A 19,289-nucleotide genomic window follows, 5' to 3' on the forward strand; every position below is an offset into this window, starting at 1 on the left:
CCAGTAGCCCCAGAACCCACTATCCAGCAGCAAGACATACCCTGCACCCGCTTATGCATAGTACCCAGCACTCCCAGCCCCCAGCAGTCGCGCCGCCCAGCACTCAGCAACCCCAGTGCACAGCACCCACTAACCCCAGTGCCCAGCATCCCCAGCGCACAGCATCCGGCATATGGGCATACCCAGCACACGGACATACCCACTAGCCAGCACCCCTAGTGCCCAGCACCCAAAACTCCCTCCATCCATCACCCAGACATGCCCAGTGCTCAGCGCCCCCAACAGCCAGGATCAGAAAATGCCCAGCAACAAGCACTCCCATGCCTACCACCGCCAGTGCCCAATAACCAGCACACAGACAATGCCCACCAGCCAGCATCCAGAACCCAGCGCCAAGCACTCAGTACACAGGCATGCCCAGCACCCTGATATGCATAGTCCTCAGCACCCCCACTGCCCAGCAGTCCCAGTGCCCCGGACCCATCACTTGGACATGCTCAGCACCCAGAGATGTCCAGCACCCCGCATGCCCAGTCCCTGGAACCCAGTACCCCCAATGACCAGCACCCAGCGCAGCCAGTGCCCAGCACTGCCTGTAGCCAGCATCCACCACCCAGGCACGATCATCGCCTGCCCATTCCCAGCACCAAATCCTCCCAGTGCCCAGCACAGGGACATGGCGAGCACCCAGATATGCCCAACACCCAGCAACCGCAGCACCCAGACCTGTCCAGAACCCACTCCACTCAGGGCCTAGCACACAGTACCCCCACGACCCAGCACCGACACATGCCCAGCACCAAGCACTGCCAAAGATCCCAAGGGGTGCTAGGTGTGCTGGATGTTGCGCATTTGCGGTGCTGGAGATGGCTGGGTGCTGGGCAGCTGAGAAGGGGCTGTAAAGGGAAGGTGAGCACTGCGAACATATTTCAGTCCTGGCAAAACGTGTGTGGGAGCTCGACGGGGCGCTTGTCTGCTTTGCAGTTGGGCTGCGGCAAGGTTGACGGTTGAGTGCTACGGCAAGCGCCTAGCCCCGGTGGTGGTGGACACCTCAAAGGGCTGCCGGGGCAGGCGAGTGCAACGAACGCCAGTCATCTTGGTTCCCTCTGTGTTGGAGCGCCATCTGGTGGGTAGACGTTTCAGAGCCTGGCTCTGATGAAGGTAAGATGTAGGTTGATGTTTAGGTGGGAGACCAAAGAGACGGGAGCAGGGGTTGGTGGGGCTGAGGAGGGGCTGACAAGAGATCGTGAGGGCCAGCATCAGCCTTCATTCCTGGCCACGTCTGCCCCAGAGCCCCATGTGGTGGGTGGCCGCTTCGGAGCTTGGCCCTGATGAGGGGAAGGGATATGTCGAGGATAACTGGGGGAACAGACACAGAGCGCCGGTGTTGGTGGGGCTGAGAAGGGGCTGCCAAGGGACCGTGAGGGCCAACATCAGCCTTAGTTCCTGGCTACTTCAGTGCCTAGCTCCATGTGGCCGGTGGCCACTTCGGAGCTTGGCCCTGATGAGGGTCCCGGCTAGGTTGAGGTTAGGAGGGAGAACAGGCACAGAGCCCCAGTGTTGGTGGGCTTGCCTAGGGACTGCAAATGGAAGGTGAGGGCCAGCACCACCCTTGATTCCTGGCTATCTCAGTGCCAAGCCCCATGTGGAGTGTGGCCGCTGCGGCGCTTTGCCCTGATGAGGGTAAAGGATCTGTCGAGGCTAAGTGGGAGAACAGATACAGAGCCCTGGTATTGGTGGGGCTGAGAAGGGGCTGCCAAGAGATCGTGAGGGCCAGCATCGTCCTTGATTCCTGGCTATTTCTGTGCCTGAGCCGTAGGAGGTGGGTGGCCGTTTCGGAACTTGCCTCTGAGGTGGATAAGGGATAGTTTGAGGTTCTGCGTAGATAACGAGATCCTTCTGCATTAGTTAACGCCACCCACCACATGGACCCACCACGGGACCCTTCCCGGTCCCACCACCCCTCTCCGTTATTCTCAAACCTAAATATCAACCTTTGCCTTACCATCTCTCGAGCCCATTTCGTAAATGGCTTCCCACCAGAGGGCGCTCCAACACAGAAAGAACCAGGATTGAAAGCTGTTTCTGGCTCTTGCCTTTCGTGGCAGCCCTTTCCGAGGGAGCTGCTCTCGCTCTACCACCCAACCAGCAACCTTACCACAGCCCAACTGCAAAGCAGTCGATCCCCTCTTCGGGCTCCCATAAACTAACAGGCAGGACTGAAAGATGCTGGTGGCTCTCACCTTCCCTTGATAGACCCTTCTCAGCTGCCCAACACCCAGCCAGCTCCAGCACCCCAAATGTGCCATACGCACCACACCTAGCACTCCTTGCTACACATTGGTGGTGCCTGGTGCTAGGCATGTTCCGTTGCTGAGTCGTGGGTTCTTGGGCACTGCGGGGACTGGCTTCTTGTCATGTCCTGGTGCTGGGGCTGCTGGGTGCTGTGTGCTGGGCTCCGGGGCTGCTGGGCATGTCGAGGTGCTGTGCATTGGCGGTGCATGTGCTGGGTTGTGTGCATGTGTGGGAATCAGTGCTGGGCCATGGGAGTGCTGGGCCCTGGCAGTGCTGGGTGGAGGGTATGATGGGTGCATGTGTTGGTTTAACCCCAGCCTGCAAATAAACCCCACGCAGCCACTGGCTCACCTCCCCCCCCCACCCCGTGGGATGGGGGAGAGAATCGGGAGGGCACAAGTAGGAAAGCTCCCGGGTTGAGATAAAAACAGTTTAATGATTGAAATAAAACGAAGTAGAACAGTAATAATAACAATGAGAACAACAACAACAACAGACGATACAAAGCAGGCAATGCACAATGCAACTGCTCACCGCTGCCGACCGCGTGTCGTGAACGGGGGGGGGAGAGCCCCCTCCCCCGCCCCCTCCCATTTTTTATACTGAGCAGGATGTCACATGCTATAGAATACCCCATTGGCCAGCTAGGTCAACTACCCCGGCTGTGCTCCCCACCCTCCCCGCCACCCCCCACCCCCCCCCGAGCTTCCTGTGGGAGGCCGAAAAGAGAAAACAAAAGTCTCCCGGTGCAAGCACCGCCCAGCAACAGCCAAAGCATTAAGGGGCCATCAACGCTCCTCTCACACCAAACCCAAAAGCCAGCACACCCCCCAAGCTACTGGGAAGAAAGTTAACTCTGTCCCAGCCGGAAGCAGGACAGTGCTGAGTGCTGTGTATGTCCGGGTGCTGGGCATGTCTGGGTGCGGGGTACTGCGCACTGGGGGTGCTGGGTGGTGGGGGAGCTGGATGGTGGGTGTTTGGTGTGCTGAGTACAGAGCACTGGGGGTGCTGGGTGTGAGACGTGTGGGGGTGCTGGATGGTGGGTGTTGGGTATGCTGGTTGCTGGGCACTGGGGATGCTGCGTGTGAGACGTGTGGGGGTGCTGGATGGTAGGTGTTTGGTGTGCTGAGTACAGAGCACTGGGGGTGGTGGATGCTGAGCGCTGCGGGTGCTGGGTGCTGGGCATGTCCGGGTGCTATGTGCTGATCACTGGAGATGTTGGGGGCTGGTTTGCTGGGATCTGGGCAGTGGTGTGTTGAGTGCTGGGCATGTTTGGGTGCTGGCCATGTCTGGGTGCTGGGTACTGGGTGCTGGCTGTGTGGGGCAGTGGGGGTGCTGTGTGCTGGGCACGTCCGGGTGGTGGGTGTTGGGCAGTGGCAGTGTTGGGTTCTAGGTACTGGGGTGCTGGGCCCTGGTATTGCTGGCTACTATACATAACTGAGTGCAGGGTATGTCTTGGTGCTGGATGCTGGGTACTGGAGGTACTGGGTGCTGGGTGTTGGGCATATGCGGTGCTTCATGCTGGGCATATGCGGTGCTGGGTGGCTGTGCTGGGGTTGCTGGGTGCTGTGCTGTGAGGGTGCTGGATTCCTGACATGTGCGTGTGCTGTGTGCTGGGCCCTGGTTGTGCCGGGTATGTGTGAGTGCTGGGTGTTGGGCAGTGTGGGTGCTGTGTGGCGGGGCCTGGGCATGTCTGGGTGCTGGGCGGTCGGGATGCTGGGCGGTGGGCAGCAGAGAAGCTGCCTGCTGGGCATGTCTGAGTGCTGGGCATGCGTGGGTGCTGGGTACTGGGCAGTGGGGGTGGTGGGCGGTGCTGGTGCTGTGTGCTGGGCATGTCTGGGTGCTGGGCATGTGTAGGTGCTGGGTACTGGGCAGTGGGGGTGGTGGCGGTGGTGGTGCTGTGTGCTGGGCATGTTGGGCTGCTGGGTTTTGGGCGGTGGGCGTGCTGGGTGTGTGCGTGTGTTGGTTTCTGGGCACTGGGGGTGCTGGGTGTTGTGCACTGGGGTTGCTGGGTGCTGGGCATGTCCGGGTGGCGGGCACCGCTGGGTGCTGGGCCCTGAGGTTGCTGTGTGCTGGGCACTGGGCTTGCTGGTGCTGCTGGTGCGGGTGCTGGGGGCTAGGTGTTGTCCGAAAAGCGGATTCGTGCCCGGCGTGGAAGGAACCAATTCCACACGCTCAGGAGAGAAATTGTTTTATTCAGGCCTGGGTGCTCGGTGGACTTGCCACAAATGAAGCACACCAGGTCTAATCACACAACAAAAGTAGGGCCCACAGGCCAGAGCCTGTGGAACTAAACTAGAGCCCGAGGAACAAAACCAGAGCCCGAGGAACAAAACCAGAGCCCGAGGAACAAAACCAGAGCCCGAGGAAGAAAAGCAGGGCCCGAGGAAGAAAAGGAGGGCCCGAGGAACAAAACGAGAGCCCGAGGGAAAAAACCAGAGCCTGAGGAAGAAAACCAGAGCCCGAGGAAGAAAACCAGAGCCCGAGGAAGAAAACCAGGGACCGAGGAACAAAAGGAGGGCCCGAGGAATAAAACCAGAGCCTGTGGAACTAAACTAGAGCCCGAGGAACAAAACCAGAGCCTGAGGAACAAAACCAGAGCCCGAGGAAGAAAAGCAGGGCCCGAGGAAGAAAAGCAGGGCCTGAGGAACAAAACCAGAGCCCGAGGGAAAAAACCAGAGCCCGAGGAACAAAACCAGAGCCCGAGTAGAAAAACCAGAGCTGGAGGAACAGAACCAGAGCTGGAGGAACAGAACCAGAGCTGGAGGAACAGAACCAGAGCCCGAGGAACAAAACCAGAGCTCGAGGAAGAAAACTAGAGCCTGAGGAACAAAACCAGAGACTGAGGAACAAATGGAGGGTCCGAGGAACAAAACGAGACCCTTGGAACCAAACCAGTGCCCGAGGAGCTAAAGCAGAGCTGGAAGAACAAAACCAGAGCCCGAGGAACAAAACTAGCCCTCGAGGAAGAAAACCAGAGCCCGAGGAAGACAACGAGAGCTAGAGGAGCAAAATCACAGCTTTCTGCCGCGCTCCTTGCTGCCACCGTGCGACCAAAATTCGGTACTGCAGCTCGGGCGCCGCGCATGCGCGGTGGCGCTCTCTGCCGCGCTCCTTGCTGCCACCGTGCGACCAAAGTTCGGTACTGCAACTCGGGCGCCGCGGATGCGCGGTGGCGCGCTTTGCCGCGCTCCCTGCTGCCACGGTGCGACCAAAATTCGGTACTGCAGCTCGGGATTCGGGCATGCGCGGTGGCGCGCTTTGCCGTACTCGCTGCTGCCACCATGCGACCAAAATTCGGTAGTGAAGCTCTGGAGCCGCGCATGCGCGGTGGCGCGCTTTGCCGCGCTCCTTGCTGCTACCGTGCGACCGAAATTCGGTACTGCAGCTCGGGATTCGCGCGTGCGCGGTGGCGCGCTTTGCCGTGCTCCCTGCTGCCACCGTGCGACCAAAATTCGGTACTGCGGCGCGAGTGCCGCGCATGCGCAGTGGCGCGCTTTGCTGCGCTCCCTGCTGCCACCGAGCGAACAAAATTCGGTACTGCAGTTCGGGAGCCGCGCATGCGCGGTAGCGTCCCTGTGATGCACGCTAGCCTCTACCCGTAACAGCAATGCCCTGCTGCGGTGTCTGCGGGGTGTTTCCCCACGCGCTCGTTGCTGCTCCTCGGTAAGGAAATACCGCTGTCGCCAGACGTATGCAAAGTGCAGCACTGCAGCGCCACTGCCGCCCCTGGGCAAGCGCTGTCCGGCGGGTGCTCGCTGCTGCTGTCGTCTCGTAGCCGAAGCCAGGTACTGCAGCGTCGGCACCGCACAGGTGAGCGGCGGGCTGCCGGGAGCCGGGCGGAGGGGCCGCGCCGGGTCGGAGCGGGCGCCGCCGGGAGCCGGGCGGAGGGGCCGCGCCGGGTCGGAGCGGGCGCCGCCGGGAGCCGGGCGGAGGGGCCGCGCCGGGTCGGAGCGGGCGCCGCCGGGAGCCGCGCGGAGGGGCCGCGCCGGGTCGGAGCCGGCGCCGCGGGGAGCCGCGCGGAGGGGGCCGCGCCGGGTCGGAGCCGGCGCCGCGGCGAGCCGCGCGGAGGGGGCCGCGGGGAGCCGCGCGGAGGGGGCCGCGCCGGGTCGGAGCCGGCGCCGCGGGGAGCCGCGCGGAGGGAGCCGCGCCGGGTCGGAGCCGGCGCCGCGGACGGGCCGCGCCGGGTCAGAGCCGGCGCCGCGGGGAGCCGCGCGGAGGGGGCCGCGCCGGGTCGGAGCCGGCGCCGCGGACGGGCCGCGCCGGGTCAGAGCCGGCGCCGCCGGGAGCCGCGCGGAGGGGGCCGCGCCGGGTCGGAGCCGGCGCCGCCGGGAGCCGCGCGGAGGGGGCCGCGCCGGGTCGGAGCCGGCGCCGCGCGGGGAGCCGCGCGGAGGGGGCCGCGCCGGGTCGGAGCCGGCGCCGCGCGGGGAGCCGCGCGGAGGGGGCCGCGCCGGGTCGGAGCCGGCGCCGCCGGGAGCCGCGCGGAGGGGGCCGCGCCGGGTCGGAGCCGGCGCCGCGCGGGGAGCCGCGCGGAGGGGGCCGCGCCGGGTCGGAGCCGGCGCCGCGCGGGGAGCCGCGCGGAGGGGGCCGCGCCGGGTCGGAGCCGGCGCCGCGGGGAGCCGCGCGGACGGGCCGCGCCGGGTCGGAGCCGGCGCCGCTGGGAGCCGCGCGGACGGGCCGCGCCGTGTCGGAGCCGGCGCCGCGGGGAGCCGCGCGGACGGGCCGCGCCGGGTCGGAGCCGGCGCCGCGGGGAGCCGCGCGGAGGGGGCTGCTCCGTGTTTGCCAGTGCGTGCCGGCAGGTGCAGTTTTTGCGGACTCGGCTGCCGGGCTGCTCTTAGGCGTGTGCGACGAGGTGTAGTCCTTCCTACCGCCGCGGCCCCCGCGGCACGGCACGTGGTCTAGTTTTGTTGCCGGTTTCGTGTGTTTTCCTGCGGGCTTCCAGCTGCTCCTTGAAAAGCGGTGTTACCGGCTGTGGACAGGAGCTGCCGCGGCTGAAGCTGGAGATGCCATAGAAACGTAAAGAAGAAGAAATCGAAGGCCATCTGGCTGGCAGCTGTCTCCTGCTGCAGGCAAGAAAGAGCCTGCCTCTCCGGGTGAGGAAGGATCCTTCTTTGTAGTGCACAGCAGGCCAGGCTGCCAACACGGACCGCAGGGTTCGTATGCATCATCAACAGCGCAGTACGGCCACGAGCCATTGCATGAGTGAGCAAGGATACTTGTCTAGGAAGCCTTATCTCGTAAGAGCTGTGAGACACCCATATATTCTCTTAGGTGGAGGACAGCCAAGCGACCAGAGTTGCAGAAGAGGAAGGGAGGAGAGAAGGAGAAAGAAGCGTCTGAACTGTCAAAGTCTCCTGGCAGCACCAAGAGCGAGAGCTGCGGTGGGGGTGAGTCCCGGGCCCTCGAGGCCCTGTTTCCCCTCTTGTGCATCCTGGGCCCTCCCTGCCTCTCTCCTGGCCCCCTCTCTTTCACATGCTCTTGTGAGGTTTTTTTTCTTTTTTGTCTCTTCCCCTGTACCTCTCCTCTTCTCTCTATTTTTGTGTCCTGCTCCCTCTCCCTTTTTTTTTTTTTCATTTTCTGTCTCTGTCCTGTAGGCATCACTGCGTTGCTTTTCCATCTCTTTGTCCTGATCTGCATCCGTCTTTTTTTCCCCAACAATTTCTTTGGCCTGTTCCCTTGCATTCTTTTCCTCTCCGCGCCTGTACATGCCGCGCCGTGTCCCTGCCTTCCTCTCTCTCTTTCTCTTTCCATCTCTTTCTCTATCCCTTTGTCTTGCTTACTATCACTGTTTTTTTTCATTGTGTATTTCACTGTCCCAGTCCTTCTTCCTGTTTGTCTCTTACTCTCTCTGACCCTTTGTGCTGCTCCCTGCCTCTTTTTTTTTTTTTTGTTCTCCATCTCTCTGCAGGGCTCCTAATACCTCTTTTTCTTTCTCTAACCCCCTGTGCTTCTCATGGTCTCTGTCTTTCTCTCTCTTGTTATTATTCTTGTCTGTTGCTCTGTCTTGCTTTCTGTCCTGTTGTTTCTTGCTATATCCCTTTGTCCCACTCCCTACCCATATTCATATTCCTCTCTGTCCTGTTGACCATCCCAGATTTTTTCCTCCATCCTCATCACGCTGCTGCCCTGATTTTTCTTTTTCTGCCCTGCTCCCCGTTGCTCTTTCTGTCTCTTCTCGTCTGTCTTTGCTGCTTTTTTCTCCATCTCTGTGCAGATCCCTGTCCCTTTTTTTTCTTGCTGTCCCTCTGCCCTGCTTCCTCTCACTATCTTTTCTGTCTTTCTCTCTCTGTCCCATGCCCTCTCCCATCCTTTCTTACTGTATCCTCCTGTCCAGCTAGCTCTCCATTCTTTCCTTGCTCTCTTCCTCAGTATTTTTTCTTTCTCTGTAGCTCTCTCCCACTGCCCATCATAGTTGGTTTTTTCCTCCAATGCTGTTCTACTCTCTGTCCCTTTTTTCTCTCTCTGTCATTCTGTCATGCCCCCTGTGTGTATTTTTTAATTCCTCCGTCTCTATCCTGCAGCCCATCACTATTTTTTCATCTTCCATCCCTTTGCCCTGCTCCCTGTCCTTGTTTCTCTTTCCCTTTGTTCTGCCTCCCCATCCTTTTTTCCTTTCTTGTTCCATCTCCCTGTCCTGCTTCCTGTCCTCCCCCCATTTCTTTGTCCTTCTCCTTGCCTTTCCCCCCGTTTCTCTGCCCTGTTCCCTCTTTGTTTTTTTTGTTCTCTGTCACTCTATCCTGCTCCCTGTCACTGTTTTTTCTCACTCCATTTCTGTCCTGCAGCCCAGTGCAGTTTTTTTCTTCTCCTTTCCTGTCTCCTGCTGCCCATTGTAGGCTTTTTCCCCTCCATCTCTGTCCTGCTCCCTGTCTCTTATTTTTGGCTGCCTTTCACTTTGTCCTGCCTCCTTGTCCCTTTTTTCTCTCTCTGTATCACCTTGTCTTGCTCCCTGTCCCTGTCTTTCTCTGACAATCAGTGTCCTGCTCCTTGTCCTTCTTTCTCCCCTCTATCCCCCATCCTTCTTGCTGTCTTTCTTTTTTCTCTTTCTATCCTTCTGCTCCAATGCTTCTTTCTCCACCTCTGTCCTGCTCCCTGCCCCTTGTTTCCTCTCACTCTTCCTCTGTCCTGCTTCGTGTCCCCATTTTTTCTGCCTTTATTTCTCTGTCCTGCTGCCTGTCCAGTTGCTTCTTGCTATACCTCCCCGTTCAGCCAGCTCTCCCTTTTTCCTTTCTCTCCTCCTCTGTCCTGCTCCCTGGCCCTTTTTTCTCTTCCTCTGTCTCTGTCCTCTAGCCCATTGCTGTTTTTTTTCCCCCTTCTTGCTCTCTTTGTACAGATCTGATCCTCTCTTTATTTCTCAATCCCTTTGTCCTGTTCCCTGTCCTTTTTCTCTCTTTGTTTGTATGTCCTGCGCCCTGTCACCATCTGTGTCGCTCCTTTGTTCTTCCTCTCCTCCCCCCGCCCCGTCTCTCTATCCCTCTGTCCTGCTCACCGACCCTACATTTTCTTGCTTCATCTCTCGGCAGGGCTCCTTGTCCCTGTTTTTCTTGATTTCGCTGCCTCTCTGACCTTTTCTTTCGACCTTTCTTTCTCTCTCTGCTCCTCGGTCTTCTCTCTTGTCTTATTTTTCCCTTTCTAGCCCCCTGTCCTGCTCCCCATCACTGTATTTTCTTTCTCCATTTCTCTGCCCTGCTCCCCATCCCTCTCTTTCTTTCTCCATCCTGCTGTGCTGCTCCTCATCCTTCCTTCCCTCTCTCCCTCCCTCTTTCTCTGTTGTTATCCTTGCGTCCCTCGTTGTCTCTCCACCCTTCTGTCCTGCTCCCCATCCCTAATTTTCCTTTGCCATTTCTCTGTCCTGCTTTTGGTCCCTGTTTTTCCTCTGGCTCCATCTCCCTGTCATTCTCCCTGTTGCTCTTGCTTCCTCTCTATTCCAGTGTCCTTCTCCCCATCCCTCTCTTTTTCTCTGTATCCCATTTTCTTGCTCCCTGTCCCTCGCTTGTTTCCTGTATCCCTCTCTCCTTCCTCCTGTACTCCTTTCCCCCTGCCCCCCGCCTCTGGCCTGGTGCTTGTCACGGGTTTTTCTTTCTCCCACTCTCTGTCCGGGTTCTGTCACTCTCTCTCTGTCCCTCTGTCCTTCCTCCAGCCTGTATTTTCCTCTCTCTACCCCTGTGCCCCTAATGGTTCTTTCTCCATCTTTCAGTCCTGCTCCCTGCCCGTTTTTTTGGTCTCACTGTCCATCTGTCCTGCTTCCTCTCCCTGGTTATTCTGCCTTTATCCCTCTGTCCCGCTGCCTGTCTCCTTGTTTCTAGTTATATCCCCCTGTCCAGCTAGCTGTCCTTTTTTTCCTTTCTCTCTTCCCTCCTCTGGCCCTAGTTTTTCTTCCTCCATCTCTGTCCAGCAGCCCATCATTGTTTTCTTTCCTTTTCCATCTCTTTGTCTTTATCTGCATCTGGTTCCCCCCACCCTGCCCTGAGTCCCTCTGTGCTGTTCCTTGTCCTGCTTTTTGTCTCTCCATGTCCCATGCTCTATCCCCATCTTTCTCTCTCTCTCTCCCTCCTTCCTTTTCCCTCTTTCTTTTTCTCTGCATCCTTTTGTCCTGTTGCTCATCAATATTTTTTCCTTCCATTCCTCTGTCCTGCTCCCTGTCCCTTAGTTCTCTGTCAATCCCTCTGTCCTGTTGCCTACAATTATTTTTGCTGTCTGCATCCTGCTGCCCTGCTTCCTATTCATTTCTTTTGGCTCTGTCATCCTGTCCGGCTCCCCAGCAGCATCTTTTCTTCCTCCAGCTCTCTGATCTGCTCCCTGCCCCCTTCTTTTTCTCTCTGTCATTCCTTCCACTTCCCTGGACCTCTTTCTCTGCAATCTTGTGTTCTGCTCCCCGTCCCTCTCCATTTATATCCCACTGTCCTGGTCCCCGTCCCTCTCTTTGCCTCTCTATCCCTCTGTCCCTGTTCTCGTTCCTGTTTTTTCTTTCTCCATCTCTCTGTCCTGCTGCCCATCTCTGTGCAGTTCCCTTTCTGTTTTTTTTTTCTTCTCTTGGTTATTCTGCTTTTCTTCCTGTCCCTATTTTTTTTTCTCTCTATCCCTTTGTCCTGCTTTTTAAATTTTCTATGTGTCACCCTATTCTTATTTTCTCATTTTTCTTCTCTTTCCTTTAATGATGCCAGTATTTCAGCTTTCTTTCTGTGTAAACTTTTACGCAGTTCACTGTCTTTATTTCTTCATTTTTTTCTTCTCTGTTCTGTACCCTGATTATTTTATTAAATTTCTTTCTATGTCTACTCTTATCAAACTCACTATCTTTATTTTTTATTTTTTTCCTCTATCATGTACTCTGCTGTTTTAGAAATTTACTTTCTATTTTTCTGTCTTTTTTACTCTATCCTTATTTTTTAATTTTTTCTTCTCTTTCCTTAGTGATGTCGATTTTTAAGCTTTCTTTCTATGTCTCCTTTTATGTGGTTCATTTTATTTTTTAATTCTTTCTTGTCTGTCCTGTATTGTATTGCTTTTTAATTTTTCTTGCTACGTTTCTGTTTATCTAGTCCTTGTTTGTACTTTTTCCTCTGTCCTGTTGTCGCTTTGTAAATATTCTTCCCATGTCTACTTTTATCAAGATGTCTATCCCTACTTTTTATTTATTGTTTGTTTGTTCTGTATCTTGTTGCTTTTACATTCTTTCTATTTTTACTTTTATCCAGTTCAGGTCACTGTCTATATTTTTAATTCATTTTGTCTGTCCTGTATATTGTCGCTTTTCAATTTTTTTTTCTTTTTAAAATTTTGCTTGCTTTTCCTATTTTTTAATTTCTTCCTTTAATTTCTTAATCCTGTTCCTTTTATGATACTATTTCTCTGTCTGCTTTTATCTGGTTCCTGTCCCTGTTTTTAGTTCTTCCTTGTCTGTTCTCACTGTCATGTTGCTTTTGAAATTTGCTTTCCATGTGTCCATTTATTTAGTTTGTTTTTCCTATCTTCTAATTTTTTTCTCTCTTAATGCCTTCAATTTTGAATTTTTGTTTCTATGTGTACTTTTATCTAGTTTTCTGTCCCTATTTTTAATTTTTTTCCTGTCTGTTCTGTACCCCATCGCTTTTGAAATTTTCTTTCTATGTCTACTTTTATCAAGTTGTCTATTGCTACTTTTTAATTCTTTCCTGTCTGTCGTATACTCTGTTGTTTTTAAAATTTTTATTTAATGTCTACTTTTATCAAGTTAACTGTGTTAATTTTTTAATTTGTTCTTATCTGTCCTGTAGCCTGTCACTTTGTAAATTTTCTTTTTATGCCTTTTATTTTTTTCCTCTTCTCTCAGTTCATCCCAAGGCTTTAGAGGGTCTCCTTGGCACGCTTTTATCGCTGGAGCGTAATTTGTACCCCTCTCGGTTTGTCAGAACATCTCCTCGGGGCGTCCCTCTTCCTCAGAGCAGTCTTTTTGTCCTCTCCTCCATCTCGCTTGCCTCCATGGGTCAGCGTCTCCCTCACGACATCTGTACTCTGTTCAGACCTTTGTGCCCTCGAGCCGCCTTCTGTCTCTCTGGCCACCTCAGCACCCCTCTATTGCTGTCACGATGCTTCCTGTGAGCGTCCTTGTGTTCCATGCACCAACCTTTAGTTCTGCAGCAGGCTTTGTATCTTTCTTATTCAGAGACAACTCTTCCTCAGGCTTTCATTTTGTCCCAGAGCACTCTTACCTTCCCTCCGCCATGTCGGATGCCTCCGTTTGGTCCCCAGTCCCCTGAGGACATCTGTACTCTGTTCAGATCCCCTCCCGACTACCTCACTGTGTCAGCAATCCTTTGTTTGTCTCTATGTCCATGTTCCCCTCGCCCCCCAGAGCCCTCTCGTTCCTGTCATGACGCCTCCCAAGACCGTCCTCATGCCCCATGGCACCCTTTGAGCTGTGCAGCCCTCTTGGTGTCTCTCTTATTCAGACAAAACCCTTCCTCAGGCTTTCTCTGTTCCCCAGAGCGCTCTCACCTTATTCACTGCTATCTAGGATGTCTCCATTCAGTCGCTCATCCCCTGAGGACATCTGTACGTTGCTGGAACACCTTCTTGAGTTTTGCATTGTGTCCCAGAGGCACCTTCTGTCCCTCTTTCACTCTCAGCACCCTTTTCCCGTCATCATGCCTCCTGAGACTGTCCTTGTGCCCCACAGCTGTGTTTTGGCTCTGTAGCGCACTTTGCAACCTTCTTGCTCCCTGAGAACCTTTCCTGATGCCATCTGTCATCTCCAGAACACTCAGGTTGTCCTCTATGCTAGCTAGGATACCTCTGTTCAGTCCCTGATCCCTGAGGACAGCTGTAGTCTTTTCAGGTCCCCTCTGGACTTCTTCATCATGTCCTCGAGCTTTCTTTTGTCTGTCCCTCTCAGAACCCTCTGCTACCATCATGATGCCTCCCGAGGTCCAAGATGTTCCACTTTTAGCTCCGTAAGGCCCCTTTGGACTATTTTTGTCGCAATTACGCCCAAGATCTCTGTTCCCAAAAATGAGCATTCTCTTTCTTCTCTATGCCATCTAGGGTGCCTCTTGAGACCTTCCTTGCGCTTCACAGCATTTTGGTAGGGCTTTACCTCCCTTTCAGTCTCTCTTATCCCTCCGAGCCTTTCATGACCCCTCCGCTCCCGGTCACTGTGGCTCCTGAAGCCTTCTTTGTGTCCCACAGCCCTGTTTTAGCTCTGTAGCCACCTTTGATCCCCTCTTATTACCTCCAAACCTTGTCCTCGAGTTTGTTTGTGCCTTGGAGCGTTCTTATCATCCTGTCTGCCATCCAGGGTGCCTCCATTTGGTCCCCGGCCTCCTGAGGACATCTGTACTCTGTTCAAATCCCCTCCAGACTTCCTCCTTGTGTTCCTGAGCCGCCTTTGGTCTCTCTGGCCCAATCAGGACCCTTCTAATGGTGTCATGATGCCTATTGATGCCTTTGAGGTTGCCCTTAGTATACTTTTAGCTTTGTAGTGGACCTTGCACCCCTCTTGTTCCCTCAGAAGACTTCTTGAGTCCATATCTGTGACCCAGCCCAGTCATTTGGGTCCACTCTTCCCTCTAGCTGTGCCTCTTTTGTTCTCTGGCCCTCTGATGACATTTACTCGGTTCAAATTCCCTCTGGATTTAATCAGCATGTCCCCAATCCTTTTTCTGTCTCTCTGGCTGCCTCGTGACATTTTTTCTCCTGGTTATGATGCCTCTTGAGACCTCCTTTGTGCTCCACATCCATCTTGTAACACTTTGAGCCGTAGAGCACTCATTGGTTCCTCTACACTATCTAGGATTCCTGTGTTCAGTCCCCGGCCACCCTAGACCATCTGTATTCTGCTCAGATGATCACCCGAGTTCCTTCTTGTCATCCCCAAGCCTATCCGTCAGCCCCCCTCAACACCCCGCTTCTCACAGTCACGATGCCTCCTGAGACCTTCCTTGTTTTCCACAGCACCTTGTAGCACTTTATCTCCCTTTCCATCTTTCTTGTTCCATCAGAGCCTCCCGTCTTTCTTTGCTACACAGTGCTCCTTTATCTTTCTCTCTGCCATCGAGGGTCAGCTTGTGCCTGCCTGCCAGCGGCATTCAGACTAGGTATTAGGAAGAAATGTTTTACGGTGAGGGCGGTGAGATACTGGCGCAGGTTGCCCAGAGAGGTGGTGGATGCCCCATCCCTGGACACGTTCAAGGTCAGGCTGGATGGGGCTCTGAGCAACCTGGTCCAGGTGAGTGTGTCCCTACTTACGGCTAGGGGTTGGACTAGATGAGCTTTAGAGGTCCCTTCCCACCCAAATCCTTCTGTGATTCCAGGAATTGTTTCCTTGGTCCTTCTCTTCTTTGTCCCGCTCCCATCTGCTGGATTCAGTGAGTTCTGTGTTTGCAGCGTTAGATTTATCAGAACGTTCAGGCTGGGTCAGCTCCTGCAGCCTGAGGCTCCAGCTCCTTCAGCTGCTGGCGCAGAGCTGCTCCTGCGGAACGAGGCTCTGCAGAGAGAAGAACACAGTGAATCAGACTTCTTTATAACAATCCCAGTCCCCATTGCACGGGGGTCCTTGCACATCTGCACCTGTTGCAGGGGGGGTCCACGCACATTGTGGGAGCCACGTAGGAACTGGAGGTGGCCTTGAGGCGGTACACTGTGGCGGTATCAGACACCAGCTGTTTTGCTCCTGAACCCAAGGCTACTGCTGAGAAAAATAACCACCGCCATTGCATGAGGGTCCTGCACAACCACCATCATTGCACGAGGGTCCTGCACAACCACCACTGTCGCACGAGGGTCCTGCACAATCACCACCATGGCACAGAGGTCCCTGCACAGCCACCCGCGCTGCATGAAACACCGTGCATGTGTGCTTCTGGGGCGGGGACTACAACTCCCCGTGTGCCCCGCGTGGGCAGCCTGGTGGAGCCGTGTGCTGATTGGCTGCGGAGGCTATTTCAACGGGGCTCGCGGCAGGGTCTGCAGCCAGGCAGCAGCGGCGGCGGCGGCATCGGCATCCTCATCCTCATCCTCATCATCAATCATCGTGGTGGTGGTGGTAGTGAGTCTGAGGGGCCATGGGCATGGGGGGCTGAGGAGTGGGGCAGGCGGGGGGGGACTTGCAGGCCCCGGGGAAGGGGACTGGGGGGGCTCCAGGCTGGGGAGGGGCTGTGAGCATCTGGGGAGTTTGGCCTGGGGGGGGGCTGCAGAGCCCCGGAGGGGCTGAGAGGTGGTACTGTGGGGGGGCCGTGCACGGGGGAAAAATCAGTGAAGTCTAAAGGAACACATCAAGTTGTCTTCGGAGTTTAATAAACTTGGCTGTGGTAGGATTCAGGCTGTCTGTGTCTGGTGATGCTGGCTGTCTAATCCAAAGCTGTCTAATTTCGCTTTATTTGCGAAATAAAAATGGTTCTAACCTTACGAATAGCTGGTAATTTTAACTCAACGTGAGGCATTAAGAACTTCCCTCCCTCTCTCTGTAAGGCCAGAAGGAAGGAAGCCTTTTTCTATTTTGTGTACCGCTACAGATGGAGGTTCATCAGAGCTCAGTAGGGAGATAGTATAGCTTAACTACACTATACGTGTGCATGCAAAGATTGGAACAAATCTTTTATACTTCTGTTTTGTGTATTTCGGTACGCTTTTTCATTATCACTGATTTTCTTTGTTACACTATATAAAGCAACAGCTCAAAGAACTCATCTAAAGCCTGAGCATTAAACATGAATTAAATAGGAAAAAAAAGACTTGAAATATATTTTGAGAAAATAAGATTAGAGGTAAACCAAGAAAAGAACAAGGTTTATTGGAGAGAAACGGAATTGGTAATCCTATGCACTAGGGAAGGAAGGTGAGAAGTACAAAGGAAGAGGTAATGAGAGTGTGGAAAATGGCTTGTTTAGGTAGGGAAAGATCCAGGTTGTGTGCAGAGGTGGCAAATGAGAGATTAGAGGGTAAAATAAGCCACTTACTGGATCAAATGTTGAGGAATCTGGTTCAGTACAAAGGGGTGAAAATCTAGGCTGCTTGGGAAAGTATTAGTATTGAAAAGTGATAATTGCAGTTGAAAAGGAAGACAGTGAGGCTTGCGCAAGAGGGGGGAAGAAGGATAAAAATGAATCTGAAAAAGCAAAGTAAACCCCAGGATTTAGTGAAGTGGAAATCTGCTATGCAATGGAAGCCTCTTATTTAATCCAGGAGGGGATGATTATAACACAAATGAATAATCAATTGGTTTCAACTTTCCTCACGTGGCATGTCTCAGACTCTTTCCTAGAGGACAGCGGCAGGGAGGTCACAGTTGCGATTACATGAAATGGATTTGGAGCACTTACCACTTTCACCTGCTGCCAGGTATGCTCCAAGGGGTAAACTTTCAAAACCACAGCCAGAAGATGTGCGTACAAAAGCTTGCGGTTTGTTTGCATGAGATTAGATTTGGGATGCTTCTTTATCTCACTGAGTTTGCATCTCTAAGTGGGACAGACCTCCTATTCTTCCTCAGAGATAGGTATTTATTTATTTTTTTTTATATATATATGTGTGTGTGTATTTGGATAGCGGTAGGGAATTTTTATGCAGCCAGTCTGATTTTTTTTTCCTTGAGTAGGAAATTCTGGTGCAAGAATAATTTTAGTTGCTAGTAATAGAAGAGTTTGGAACAATTTTGACATTTTCTCACATGCAATTCAGTGAAGCAATAATGAACAGTTAGTCCAACACTAATAAAATGTATTTAAATCACTCTCTGATTGATTGGAGGAATTATCATTGAATGAGTTATTCATGAGCTATTTTTCAGGCATAGATTAATGTGAAATGTATTCACACTTTATTTGAAGCAATATAGGAAAATTCATCTATGATTGCAATTAATAATTTGAGTGTGGGTAGGCACTGTTCGTGATGATTATTGCTTCCTACAATGCCTAAGATATGAAGAAGAGTAAGTCAGATACAGTGACCTGAAATGAAAATGTTTGCTTATGCTGCAGGGCTGAGCTCTTCCAAGAGAGAAAAAACATTGAGTCCCTTTAGAAATGTTCTACAGCATTTTTATTCCAGTGCCCGAAATTGATGATGCTGTTGGGTGAATGCATCTGCTGCTTTGAATATTCTGAGGATAAGGGCAAAGACAGTTCAAAGTTCCCAACAGCAAATACTATTTTCTCATTTTGCTTCATGAAAAATGCATTTGTTTCAAGAGAATAGTTTCCTGAACAGTTTCTCAGATTTCTTTTCACTGCCTGAGGACTGAATTCTTGTGACTTCTGCATTTTATTTAAATTTGGCCCTTGTTGATAAAGTGAACCATGGAAGTGAAATGAAATCTGTGTATCCTGGCTGGATCAAGGTTAGATACATTTTTCAAAAGTCTGTGCTAGTCTGTCAGAAGTTCTTGGTTTCAGTCCCACGTTATACGGGCCATTACACAGTACACCAGACTAGAGGACCTGGTCTGGACATCACAGAAGAGTGCATACACCTGCGGGAAGCGCACGTGAGCCTCGGGTGCCTGGGTCCCCTCCCCAGATGCCTGGGTCCCCCTGATTCCTGGGTTCCTCCTTATGGGGCTTCCCCGGATGCCTGGGTCCCTTCCCCGGACTCCTGGGGCCTCTACTGGATGCCTGGGTCCCTTATGTGGGAGGGTGGGGGGGTCCCGGGCGTCTGGGTCCCTTGGCTGAGGTGCTCCCCTCCCCCGCAGCGGGTGCAACAACTGCAACGAGTGGTTCCAAGGCGACTGCGTCAACATCACTGAGAAGACGGCCAAGGCCATTCGGGAGTGGTACTGCCTGCGGGGCCGGGGTGAGCCTAGGTGCTGGGGTCCCTTTTTTGGGGGGGTCCCTGGACACCTGGGTCCCTTTTTGGGGGGTCCCAGATGCCTGGGTCCCTCTTGGGGAGGGGTTTTGAGGGGCCTGGGTTGATCTTGAGAAGGAGAAATAGGGGGTCTGGGATACCTGAGTGGCTTCTATGGGGATGCCTGGGTCCCCTTTTGGCGGGGAGGGGTGGGTGTTGGGATCCCTTCTTGGGGGACCGGGGGGCCTGGGAGCCTGGGTCCCCTTTCAGGGGGTTGGGGGGGCTCTGGTTGAGATTGAGGGGGGAGAAATAGGGGTCCCGGACGCCTGGGTCCCTTTCTGGGGGTGTGTGCCCGGATGCCCGGACTCCTTGGTGAGGGGGATCCCAGAACCAGAGGGGTGACAGGGTGGGGGCAGGGGTTTCTCCCAGATGCCTGGGTCTCCCTGTGACCCCCTTCTCCCCCAGAGAGGGGCCCCATGCTGGACATCTGTTACTGGCACAAGAAATGACAGGAGAAGGAGCAGGAACACAAGAACATCAAGACCCAGGAGCTGGTGCTGGAGCAAGGACGGGTGGCCAAGGTGGGACCCAGGCATCCAGGGAGGTGTTGGGTTGGTGTGAGTGGGGAGCTGGATGCTTGGGTCCCCTCCCAGGTCCTAAATCCCTTGGAATAGCCCCCAAATGCTCCAAATTCTGGGCTGGGGACTCCAAATCCATTCAGAATTACCACAAAATGG

General features: G+C 54.0%; 1 long non-coding RNA gene across 1 annotated transcript; it reads left to right on the plus strand.

Annotated features, from left to right (window-relative positions):
- Window positions 1-7,361: 7,361 nt before the first annotated feature.
- Window positions 7,362-15,836, plus strand: LOC142077413 (uncharacterized). The gene is made up of 3 exons (XR_012671792.1): window positions 7,362-7,448; window positions 7,567-7,682; window positions 15,349-15,836. It is a non-coding gene; the product is annotated as an uncharacterized LOC142077413 (long non-coding RNA).
- The last annotated feature ends 3,453 nt before the right edge of the window (window positions 15,837-19,289 follow it).

This window comes from Calonectris borealis, unplaced genomic scaffold, assembly GCF_964195595.1.
Source record: "Calonectris borealis unplaced genomic scaffold, bCalBor7.hap1.2 HAP1_SCAFFOLD_245, whole genome shotgun sequence".
Lineage (NCBI taxonomy): Eukaryota > Metazoa > Chordata > Aves > Procellariiformes > Procellariidae > Calonectris > Calonectris borealis.